The sequence below is a fragment of the Arachis hypogaea genome, chromosome 18 (assembly GCF_003086295.3).
Source record: "Arachis hypogaea cultivar Tifrunner chromosome 18, arahy.Tifrunner.gnm2.J5K5, whole genome shotgun sequence".
Classification (NCBI taxonomy): Eukaryota; Viridiplantae; Streptophyta; class Magnoliopsida; order Fabales; family Fabaceae; genus Arachis; species Arachis hypogaea.
In genome coordinates, this window is record NC_092053.1 from 38,323,632 (window position 1) to 38,336,562 (window position 12,931).

Consider the following 12,931-nt stretch of genomic DNA (forward strand, 5'->3'; position numbering starts at 1 on the left):
AATAAAAATGCTACTATCAGGGTAAAAACGGCGGTTTAAAATGTCGTTTTAACCAACAAAAATGCCGTTTTAATCTGGTAAAAACGGCAGTTTCAAATGCCATTTTAACCAACCAAAAATGCCACTCTGTCAAGGTAAAAATGGCGGTTCATAAATGCCGTTTTAACTAACAAAAAATGTCGTTCTACCCTGGAAATAACGGTGGTTTGAACTGCCGTTTTAACAAAAAAATGTCATTTTATCTGGAAATAACGGCGGTTTGAACCGCCGTTTTAACCTAACTCAAAAACTGCCATTTTAACTAGGTAATTGTGGCGGTTTTTCAAAAACCGCCGTAATAACCAAATAGCGCTTAAAATTATGGCGGTTTTTCTTGAGCGCTATTCAAGGTAATAATGGCGGTTCAAACTGCCGTAATAACTCTAAAAAACCGCCGTAATTACCAAGTTTTTTTGTAGTGCTTGTTTGCCTAGTTGACAAGCATCACAAGTAATATCTTTATCTAATTTGATATTTGGAATTCTTCTAACTAAATTCTTTTTAACAAGCTTAGAAATTTGGTACATGATTGCATGTCCCAATTTCTTATGTCAAAGCCATTTTTCAGATTCAAGAGAGGTAAAACAAGTTACTTTTTGATCCTTTAAATCCTCTAGAGTTAATCTATACACATTATTGTACCTTTTTTCTTCAAATAAAATATCACCGGATTTTTCACAAATAACCAAGCAATCCAATTTTCTAAAAATAACCAAATATCCAAGATCATACAATTGGCTAATGCTTACTAGATTGTGATTCAGTCCATCAACAAGCAAAACATCGTTGATGAAAGAAGAGAAGTTCTTACCCACTTTTCCAATGGCCACTATTTTTCCCTTTCCATTGTCATATGCCTAGAGCATCCACTATCCATATACTACATGTTGTCTTTTCTCTTGGATGCTAGGCAAACCTACAAAAATCTTAAGTGACCTTAGGTATCCAAATCTTTTTGGATCCTTTTATGTTAAACCATCTTCTTTGCCCCAAGTCATTATAGTTACCAACAATCTTATAAATTTTATCACCAATCATTCTTTCACTTATGAAGCATTGAATGGGAAAGTGACCATTCCGATTGCATAATCTACAAAACTTTTTAGGTTGCTATTTGTTTAGATTGGTTGGGTTTTGAAATCTTATGTCATCTGAAGTGGAAGCCATATTATCAAAAGGAGATTTTTCAAAAACAATTTTTGAACTTTTATGAAAACCCAAACCAGCCTTGTCATAGAAAGGTTTTTGACTAGCTAAGAGTTGATTCAACTTTTCAGAACTTTGAGCAAAATTAGCTAGGTCTTCTTTTAGTCTTTTTACCTCTTTATGCAACCTTTCATTTTCCTCAAAATAATTTATATTTGCAATCACAAAATGATGGTATTCACAGCTCTTAATTTCAACCTTTAACTACTTATTTTCTTCAACAAGATCAATAGCAGTTTCAACTTCCCTTAATTTATCTTTGAAAAAATCATTTTCTGCTTTTAAAATGGTAACGTGAGATTCAAGTTCACAGTTTTCATTTAAGAAGCATTTGATTTTCTCATTGAGATGATCTATCATAAGATGAAGATCTTCAGTTGAGGGTTCAGGAAATATTACCTCATTGACTATGTCGGCTATGAGACAAGTTTGGAACTTGGTTTCTATTTCATCTTCTTCATTCGAATCATTCTTCAAGTCTTCCCATGATGCCATGAGTCTTTTCCTCTTTTATTTTTTCAGTTTGTCCTCCTTCTTCAGTTTTGGACAATCAGACTTGAAGTGTCCAGTTTCTTTACAGTTGTAGCAAATCACCTTGCTTAAATCCCTCTTTGGTTTCCGTGAACTGCCTCATTTGTTCCGTTCTTTAAACCCCGTAAATTAGCGACTAATTAGTCAATAAATTAATTTTAATAAAAGAAAATTAGAAATGAAAATTTAATAGTAAAATAGTATAGATCTAATTAAAACGAGAATTTTGACACCAATTTTAAAAGATTTGGCCAAAGATTGGGCCGAACGGACCGAACCGATCGAACCAGGCCCATAATGGGCCCAAGGCCCAACCCACTCAGCCCAAACATACTTAAGGAAGCTCTCCTTCCTTCCTCTTTCAGCATGCACGCTGGAAACAATTAGAAATAAGGGAAGAACACTCTCAATAACCAAACCCTCACTCAAATCTTTGATTCCACCTAACTTTTGATCCGGAGCTCTGATCGCCGCACCGTTTGCGGCCACGCGTCCGCAGAGACAAGCTCTACAAAGGCTAATACCTTTCAAGGTGAGGAAATCAAAATCCCAGCTCCTATTCTCTCTTCTTCAATTCGGGAATATTAAGGTTGTTGGATGTTAAGATTTTGGTTAAATTGATGATTATAGGATCAAATTGAGTTGAGGAATGAGTGGGCTTTGGTTCCATTGAGGCACATACAAGGTAAGGTTCATAAACCCTAGCCAATTTTGATTCTAGTATGTTAAATGTGAATTTTGAGTATGTATGGTGATATATGTGAAATTAGGTGTAAAAGTGTATATGTTGGAGGTTTGGTGGTGATTGAAACTAAGATTTTGGGTGGTTTCTAAAAGCTTGAGGGGCTGTGTTGTGACTTGGGTGGCTGCCTTGGACTAAATATATTGATCGGTCAAGGTATGGTTTAGGTTTCGCGCATTTAATATGTAATGCCCTGTGAAAATTTAGGCTAGATAACCATATGATAAGCTGGAATGTTTGTTTATGTTAATGATAGTGGCCTTGATGAAACTTGATAAATTGTGATGACTTATTATGGACAATTGTGTATTGTTGAATGTTTGATGTTGGGTTATTGAGAGTAGAAAGTGAATTAAATTGTGAAGGCTGATTGCTAAAGTTGAAGCGTGATGTGTATATATATATATATATATATAGTGAGCTAAGCGTATGTTGATTGGGATGCAGAAGTTTGACTTGATTAAGAAGGTTGAGGTAAGGGTTAGAATTACGAATAATGGACAATTGTTAGATGTAATTTCTGATTGAAGGTGATAAGTTAATAAGATTGTTGTTGTTGTTGAAATTCTGTTGATTGGTTGATTTATTATTGTTAAAAGAAGTGCAGAATTTTAATGCTTTAAAGTGAGCTTGTATGATATAAATCATGGTGATTTCTGATAGGTACATAGAACTGAGATTTTGGGATAGGGTTGGGATATAATTTAAGTAGTTAAAGTGATGAATAAGAGGAATGGTGGATTGGTATAAGTTGGAAACCCAGAGGACTAAATTTGGTTAGTGAAATTAAGAACTCTTGCTGCAGAAATTCCTAATCTGTTTGGATAGCAATTTAAAAAGAAAACTGGGAATAATCTGGACATGATTTTCGAATTAATATATTTTTCTAACAAATTTCTATAAGTCAAGATTATTCCAAAAATATTTCAGGAAATTTGGCCAAGTGGTTTGGAAGATATGATTTTTTGAAGTTTAGTAGTTGCTGCAGATTTTTCTGGTTTTCTGGTTCTGCAGTACCAACTTTCAGATGCTATAACTTTGGATTTAAACGAAATTTTGAGTTGCCTCCAAAAAGGATTTAAAGATTTATCAGTCTATTTTAAGTGAGAATAAGTTTGAGGTCCATATCTATTTTTTAGACTTAGATAAGTCATTTGGAAGATGGGTTGTTTGCTGGTAATTCTGAATTGATTCATAAAAATGGGGAACCTCTTCCAATTGATAGTTAATTACTCAAACGAAGTGATATGAACCTGAAACTTATGGGTTTTTAAACTTGAGAATGTTGACTGTAATCCCATCAAAATTTAGAGGCAACGGATTAGAATTAGAATTATTGTGAAATTTATAAAAATACTGATGTTGTCTATTTTTCTGGAATTTTGTAAATACAGTAGCAGAATTCTAAATTTTGTAAAAAATTCAATTCTAATCCAAGTTCAGCAAAACCTAACTTAAATTGAAGATTAGGATCTCTAGAGTTACCTTACCAAGAAAAATAGGTTGTGCATAAGTATTTATAGCACAACAAGGTTTTAGAATAAACAAGCTTAGGAAATGAAAAGAAATATAAGTTGCCCCTAGGAAGGGTTAAAGCTAAAGACAATGATATTGAGAGAAAAAGAGAAGAAAGAAGAATGAGGAACAAAGAAGGAAATAAAAGTTGAGAGTTGATGTTGATAATCAATCAAGAATAATAAAATGTATGAGCAATGAGTTAAGAAAAGTTGAGAATGATGAGATGAGATATGAATTGGTATTGAGAATGAAAATGATAAATTGTAAGAAATGATTGAATAACTTGAGCTTGGGGCGTTGTCTCCATGTCAGTCGGGATTTTTTTTCCCATGGTTATTATTGAGCTTGGGGTATTATGTTCCCCATGTCAGCTTGGGGTGTTGTCTCTTCTCCCAATGTCAGCTTGGGATTCGTCCCATGGATATTTTTGAGCTTGGGGGCGTTCTCTCCTCCCCATGTCAGCTTGGGGATTCTCCCCATGGTGTAGTTTGAGCTTGAGAACATGTCAGGATGGCTACGTAACCGACAGTTGATATCAACAGCCGTAGGACAGGCATGCATCATGTGCACATTGTTTGAATTGCTTGTTTTTGAACTATTTGGGAATGCCTACGTGATTATAACATGCTATTTGTTGTAATTGTTATCTGTATTACTTGTAAGTTACTTGTGCTTGTCTTGTGTGCTTATTTGTCTGTGTAAATTAATTGGTGATGGAGGAGCGGAGGAAGGGTGGACTGGTTTGGAGTTAATGTTAGGTTTAAAGTATGTAAGGTTAGGATTCTTTAGGTAACCTACCCCTTTTATGGCTTCTGCTTAGAGATTAACTTTTATAATTACATGACGGAGTTCTAGGATTGCCTCTGGCATTCCCAGGACCTTGTTTATTATATGCGTGGCACCTTTACCATGCTGAGAACCTCTGGTTCTCATTCCATACTGTGTTGCTATTTTCAAATGCAGGTCGAGAGGCTCCTCGCTAGGTGTATGGATCTTGAAGCAGAGTAGTTCCTGGGTTATTTTGGGTTTTATGATTGTATATATATGTATCTATGTACCTAGCTTGCTCTCCAAGAAACTTGTTTATTTTGTTCTTCATAGAGGTTACAGGAGAGTTAGGACTTTGTCTCTGTATTTTGAGTATTTTGGGATACTTGTATATATATGTAAATATTCTCCGGCCAGCCTTGGCTTCGCAGGCTGAGTCAGGAGCTAGTTTCACTGTATTCTTGGCTCTCTTTCCGTTCTTTTGCTTATTTATGTCTAATTGTCTATAACCTTTAGGTTTCTTAGCACGCAAGTAATCCTTTTTCCTGAGCGTTGCACTTTTTATTTTACGATTTTGATTTACCCGTTTTTCAAGGCTCCTAGTTAAGTATCTCTTTTTCTATATATATATATATATATATATATATATATATATATATATATTTCTATTTTTAGAGGTCGTAATACCTTACTATCTGAGTCTTATGACTTAAGCATAAGATTAAGTATGGTAGGGTGTTACACGTTCCTTCAGCTTCATCATTTTTCTGAATTTCTTAGCAAACAAAACAAAGTCATTGTCCGATAAATTATCGCTGGATTCATCATCCAGAGATTCAGTGACAGATTTGAGAGCAACTCCTTTTTTTGTATCTTTTTTCAAATAAGTGTTTTCAAAAGTAAGTAAGTTTCCTCTCAGATCAGCATAAGTCATTTCATCAATGGCACCACTTTCAGCTATCACTATAGCCTTGGTTTCCCACTCTTTAGTGAGACATCTCAAGATTTTTCTCACAAGCACAGATTCTGAATGTCTGATTCCCATAGCATCCAAGACAATGATGATAATGTTGAATCTTTCAAACATTTCATCAATTGTTTCTCCTTCCTTCATTGAAAATATTTCGTATTCTCTGTTCAGCATGTCTATTCTGGATCTTTTGATTTGGGTTGTGCCTTCATGAGTAACTTGAAGCTTGTCCCAGATATTCTTTTCTGTTGTGCATCTTGATACCTGACGGTATTTCTTGAAGCTGACCGCACAGTTTAGCAGGTTGACAGCCTTGGCGTTGAGCTCTATTTTTTTCTGTCATCTTCATTCCAATCGGCCTCAGCTTTGGGAACAACCACACCATCAGCTCCTGTTGTGGTTGAAAATTGTAGACCTTCCAGGATTATCTTCCAAAGTCTGTAATCTACAGACTGAACAAAAATCTTCATTCTTTCTTTCCAGTAGCTGTGGTTTTTCTCATTGAAGAATGGGGGTCTGTTGCTTGATTGCCCTTCTGTCAGAGTGTAGGCCACCAGATTAGAACCACTGTTGATCTCTATCAGGATCTTTTCTCCAAGCTGCAAAGCTTGATCTCTTTGAGACCAAGCTCTGATACCAATTGATGATAATTAGTGGCTAAGAGAAGGGAGGGTTGAATCTTAACCCCTTTTTGCTGAATTCCAGTATCTGATTTTTCAACTAAACTTTAGGAGATATTTCTGCTTTTGTCTTGTGTCGAGTTGAGAGACATTTTTGTTTTGTCTCCTGATTAATAGAAACAAAGAAAGGAGTAGAGAAGAAGAATTAACACCAGATATATCCTGGTTCAGCCACTAGGTGCAATGTGGCCTACAACCAGTCTCCATCACAACAATGATGGAATTTTACTATGTTATCACAACATTTCAAATACCAATTTCTTCCTAGGAACTACCCATTCCTATATGGGACAAATCCAGATTCTACACCCAATCTGAATTTGACTAGGACTCAAAACCTAGTTTTCAACCGCAAAGTGCTAACCCAACTCGCAAGGAAATCCCTACAGGATCATGAAACACAACAGATAGATGTACAAAGAAATCTGAGCATCTATGGCTTTTTCTCTAATATTGCTCACATCCTTTTACCTCTCACTGGCTTTTTCTTACAAACCTCACCATGTTTGCCTTTTACCATGAGTCTCAGACAGACAATATTAAGAAAAAGAAAACAAAATGAACAACATTGAAGGAGAAGAACTCAAGAAGCTTGGGTAGCTATGAGAACTCTGTGCTTTACACTTTCTCTCCTTGATCTCACCCTTTGGCCGTTCACCCTTAATATAGAAGGGGAAGCTTCCAAAGTTGAAACCCTAACCCAACAACTTCTTCTCCTACCAACGAGTAGCAACGGCTTCACCAGAGAGAGATGAGAGAACTGAGGCTGATGCATGCAAGCTTACCTCATCTTTCTAAACCTTTTTCATCAAGCTCCTTTAATCTGAACCCTTGATCTTGTCTTTGGCTCCAAGAAAGGATTCGGACCCTTGATGAGCTCCTGACCCAGGACAGCGTCTTGCCTTCCATTTTTGCTTCTTCCTACGTGTAGCACAGCGGCTATCTTTCTTCTTTGATGAACAAAAATGGAACTAAACTTTTTTAACTTAGATTTGCTTCTTCACCGAGGAAGATTATTTCTTTTTTTGGCATCAAAATCTTGAAGCCATCTTCCAAAATCTTTTCTTCTGAAGTAAAGATCCTCCTTAGCCTTTCTTTTTCATAGCCTTTTTGTTCTGATAGCTTCTTCTATCTTCTTCTCTGATGGATTGACATGACCAAAAAATAAGAGAGAGGAGAGAGAAGAGAGAAGCTTTCAATGCACAATAAACTTAATTTAATTTTGAGTTTCGGTTATCAAGGAGTGCATTTAACAAAATTAAATTTTCACTTTCAGTTACTAAGGCATGAACTAATTAATTGAGTTAAAATTTGAAATCCATTAGCCATGGGAGCAAGTAACCGAAGCATACTTGAAGACTTGAGTCAATTGCTTCTTTCTTAATTTATGATGAGCCTAGATGGTTTTGGGCCAGTTTAGTTTTTCTTCAACCACTTGAATTGAACATGTGATGAACTTATACTTGTTTGGAAACCAAAAACAAACTTCTATTTGCTAGCCCATTAGAAAATTAATTTTTTTTTTCTGCACACTAACAAACTCATTAACTAAACAATTAGAAGTAATTTAAAAGTATTGATAATTTTCTAAATTTATATATAATAATGTTTGATCATCATTTTAATTAGATACAAGTTTACCAAACTCAATAAAGTCTAGTTGATCCATTTGACAGGTCTATTGTCGTTCAATTTTTTTCTTTATTTTGTTTTCTTTTTTAGTAATTATTTATATAAAAAATACTATTTGTACACTGAAATTAATCATTAAAACTAATCATCATATATTTGTATATACAATTATACATATATATTATATTTTAATATATAATTTATATTAGTACCTGTAGTTGTTACATTGTGGGGCCGCAGTTGTTCAATGATTCATTCTTTCCCGCTTCTAGAATATAGTAGAAAAATTTTGATTACAAATATCGTGTTGAAAGTTGAATACCTGAATAGGTCCAAAAAAAAAAAAAGAAATGACATGTTGAATCATTGATGTCTTGACTCTTGATGACTACCCTCTTCTTTGTAGACTGTTGAGTAAACATGTTAAATAGAAAGGATCTAGGTGCTATTATTACTACATTTTTATTTTAACCGGAGAGTTTTAATTGTTTATTTATGTTATCTATTTTTTAATATGTGAAATAATGATAAATATGAGATTAATCAAGATGATAAATTATTTAATTTAATAAATAATAGTTTTGGATTAATATTTTAGAAATAAAATTTATTTTTAAAGAAAAGAGAACAAAATAACAAAGCACATTATAAAAAAATGGTTGGTAATAACCACTCCTTTATTTTTATTTTTAGACAATGAGTAGTGTTTTAAAATCTTAACTTTATGCATTTTATATCGAAAAATTTCACCACGTCGTTAAACCACTTTTGGGTGTGGCTTTAATTTAATTTGGAGTGTAATTTCTATGATGGCAACGAATATCTTTGAAACTGAATAAAAATAACTTTTCCTTTCTTATTATTTTTTTAGGTTATTTTTTTTAGATATGAAAAAAGATTGTGTGTAATTTATGGTAATGATTAATTGGTGTATTTTTTTATATGAATTGATTTTTTTAATTTTAAATAATAAATCAGACTCTCAAATTTAAAAAATAATAAAATTTGTAGAGAAATATGAAAATTGGATTTCTTAATTTTACAAACTGGAGGGTTTAATTTGTGTTAAAATAATTTTTTACTGAAAAATAAATTAAAGAGTCTAATTTACATTTTTTAAAAAGTTTTTAATACTAAAATGCAAATCTAATGGTTAGATTTGTATATTTAAAAGAAGTTAAAATAAAAAAATAAATTTGACCCTCAAATTTACATGTTCAAAAAAAATAAATAATAAAAGTCACAAAGATGACCTTTAAATATGTGTTTTTCACATGAAAAAAAAACACATTAATTCTCCATATTATTTAAAATAGTTAAGTACATTTTTTGTTTCTATGTCTTAGGTCAAAATTCAAATTATTCCCGACCTTTTTTTTTATTAATATCATCCTTAACGTTACAAAATGTTATAAAATCATCATTTTTCTAATTCTTGAACCAAATATCCTTCATCATCATCATCCTCCTCTTCACCTTCCTCACCTACACCATATCCACTGCCACCTACATTATCACAACTTCATCTGCTGTTGCCCCTAATTCAGGGAGGGAGGGAGGGAGGGAGGGAGGAAGGGAGAGAGAGAGAGGTTGCTGTTGCTGGGTCGCCACTACTGCTCGCGATGCCCTTTCTTGCTGGCGAAGCTTTTTTCTTCCTCTTCTTCTTTCTCGCCGGCAATATAGGTGGCAGTGGATGTGGTGGAAGTGGTGTGGGTGAGGAAGGCGAAAAGAGGAGGATGATGAAAGGTATTTTGGTCTAAGAATTAAAAAATGATGATTTTACAACGTTTTTGTAACGTTGAGGATGATATTAATAAAAAAAATAGTCGAAAACAATTTTAATTTTGATCCAAGATATTTTGAACGAAAAAAAAGTACTTAACCCTATTAGAAATCACCATTCTAAGCCCCGCGCAAAAAATAAAAAGCGATTTTTTGAAGCTTGAACATTATCAATCTTTTTCTTTGCTTTTAGGGGTGACAACACTACTAGAACTCGTGTGTACTCACTCTACCCTTATCCGTTTGCAATGGGTTTTTAATAGGGCGGATTTTTTGGACGAGACAGGAAAGAGTCAGATTTAGGTTAAACCCACCCCTACTCGCCTCGATATATATATATATATATATATATATATATATATATATATATATATATATATATATATATATATATATATATATATTAATAAAATAATTAATAATATTATATTATATTTAAATTTTTATATTAATTTATATTATATATATAATGATGGTAGTATAAATTTTAAAATTTAATTTTATTTATTGAAGTTTAATAATTATAAAAGCAGATAAAAACAAATACCTGCAAGAATAAGTTAAAATTTAACTTTTTACTATCCATAAATAAAAATGGAACAAATTCAATACAAATTCTTGTAAGATGAAATAGAATCCAATAGAACAAAAATCCTTCTCTATCCACCTCGTTACCATCCCTACTTGCTCCCTATTTTTAGCTCTACTTATAATAATAACTACCTTTTGGTCACATTGTGATAGATGGACAAATAATATATATTTATACAATTTTCTTTCTAGAATAACCGATGAATTTAGTAATGATACTGATTTAATCATTTAACTCATTTAAGACTAGGCAATCACCTAGTGCTCCAGCCTCCATGCCCACTAGTATTATTTAAGCCTTTCACCGCACTAATGTGGAATCAAAATCCAAAAAAAATAATATTATACATCCAAAATTTTTTATTAATTAAATTTAATTAAATTGATTTAATATAATAAAAATTAATTATAATTAATATTATTCTAATTTTTATTATTTAACTCCATTCGACTTGATTTATAAAAAAAATTTGAGTATGTAATATTATTCATCTAAATATAATTGAAAAGTTATAGAACACAACATTTTCATAAAAAACAGAAAATCTTTCCAAATGCAAATCTATCATTGAATAAATATCATTAATTTAAAAATTTATGAATGACCGGATTGAATGCAACTTTCTAAAACTTTATAGATGTGAGTAATACATAACATACGTATTCACAGGTAATATTCCCAGGTACTCGTTTCGATGGGTTTCTTTTGCCTTCCTTATAATGATACAAAGAAATCTAAACACCAAGTTGAAAAAAAAAAAGAAAAAAGAAAATTATTAAACAAAAAGACAAAATAAGTTAACATTTATGGTGCAATGGTTCCGTAGCATGCAGTAAAGCTTGACTGTTTGTCATCCAGGAAAAATAAATTTCTCGATTAGGTTCCTATCATTGTACAAAAATTTCTCTTCAAGTTGTATTTCTCTTCAAATGAGTTTTTTTTATTTAAATTAAATAAATATATTATTTATCGAAATCTGTAAAACACACGATATTTATGGCGAAAGCTAGTGCACTCCAGACAAAGTAGGGAGTGTAGCACTCTTTAAAAGTTAATCTACTATCAAAAGTAATCAAGTAAATTAAATTTATTTATTATTGTTATTATTTTTTCTTTTTGCATTGTCATGGGCTGAACAAACAAACTGGCACTAACAAAAAAAACTAAAAATACTCAGAAAAATTTGATCGAATTCCTCCATTACTCTGTTATTGTTGATGTGATGTCTTCAAGCATTTTCACTGTTTTGCTTGCTAACAGGTGCTTCCACTATTGTTCTGTCTAGTTACAGATGAACCCACCCATTCCACTTCTACCATAAATGGACATTCAAAACCCGAAAATTTACTGCCATAGAAAAGGAAGACGCTGTCTGTCGCCGCTGCTGGTTGGCAAACTCTAAACATAAAACTGATTCTGTAGAAGAACTCGGTCTCCATGAAGGCGTCATGATTCTCAGATGACGACGCAGTCACAGTACAAAATACATGAAAGTTACAACAAGTTAATTATCTTTTATTTCAAATTATCCTAAACGTGCACGTAATAGAATGAAAAATTAAAATACAATTATATTTAAACAATTATTTATATTATTTTTTATTAATTTATTCAAAAAATAATTAGATTTTAAAGCTAATTGGTATAAAATATTACAGATATAAAACTAAGAAAAATTTTTATTTGTATAAGAATGAGCCTAATAAATAATTATTCTATTTAATATATAATTAAGAGTATTTCTTTCTTTGTCAATGAGTTATAGTTCAAATGACATAGTCTCTATATTTACCTAAAAGTTGGTAAAAAAAATAGAATACTTTTTTTTTTTATTAACTTTTTTAAACATTAATTATTTATTTTACATACAATATAGAAATAAATGAATATAATATGTATTGAGTAGACGCAGTTACGTAAAATTTTTTTATTATCATAGTATTTGAACCAAAGAAAAGAAAGTATTATTTTAAGAAAAACTAATAACATATTTTTAACAATATTCTTAATATAAAATAATAAATTTTAAATATTTTTTTAAATAATATATATTAACTAAAATAATATAATTATCCCAAATAATATATTATAAATATAGTAAAATGACATATTTCAATAAAAAAATTGTTAATAAAAATTATATAAATTTTTGTTTCGCACAAAATAAAATTATTATATGTTTGTTTATTTTTTACGTTGCATATATGTTTTTTTTAATTAAATTAATATAATATAAAATCTTTTATCATTCTGTTCATATTTAATGTTTTAATTTTGTTTCTCACAAAATAAAATTATATATATATATATATATATATAACACAAAATTTTTTATTATTGTGTTTATATTTAATATTATAATTTTATTTCACATAAAACAAAATTTATTTAAATTTTGATATTATATACATAATATATATAATATAAAATTTTTTATCATTGTGTTTATATTTAATATTATAATTTTATTT

General features: G+C 31.3%; 1 long non-coding RNA gene across 1 annotated transcript; it reads left to right on the plus strand.

The window, feature by feature from the left end:
- The first annotated feature begins 2,138 nt into the window (after positions 1-2,138).
- On the plus strand, positions 2,139-5,262 carry LOC112769138 (uncharacterized). The gene is made up of 4 exons (XR_003186379.2): positions 2,139-2,308; positions 2,407-2,461; positions 2,547-2,674; positions 5,000-5,262. It is a non-coding gene; the product is annotated as an uncharacterized lncRNA (long non-coding RNA).
- The last annotated feature ends 7,669 nt before the right edge of the window (positions 5,263-12,931 follow it).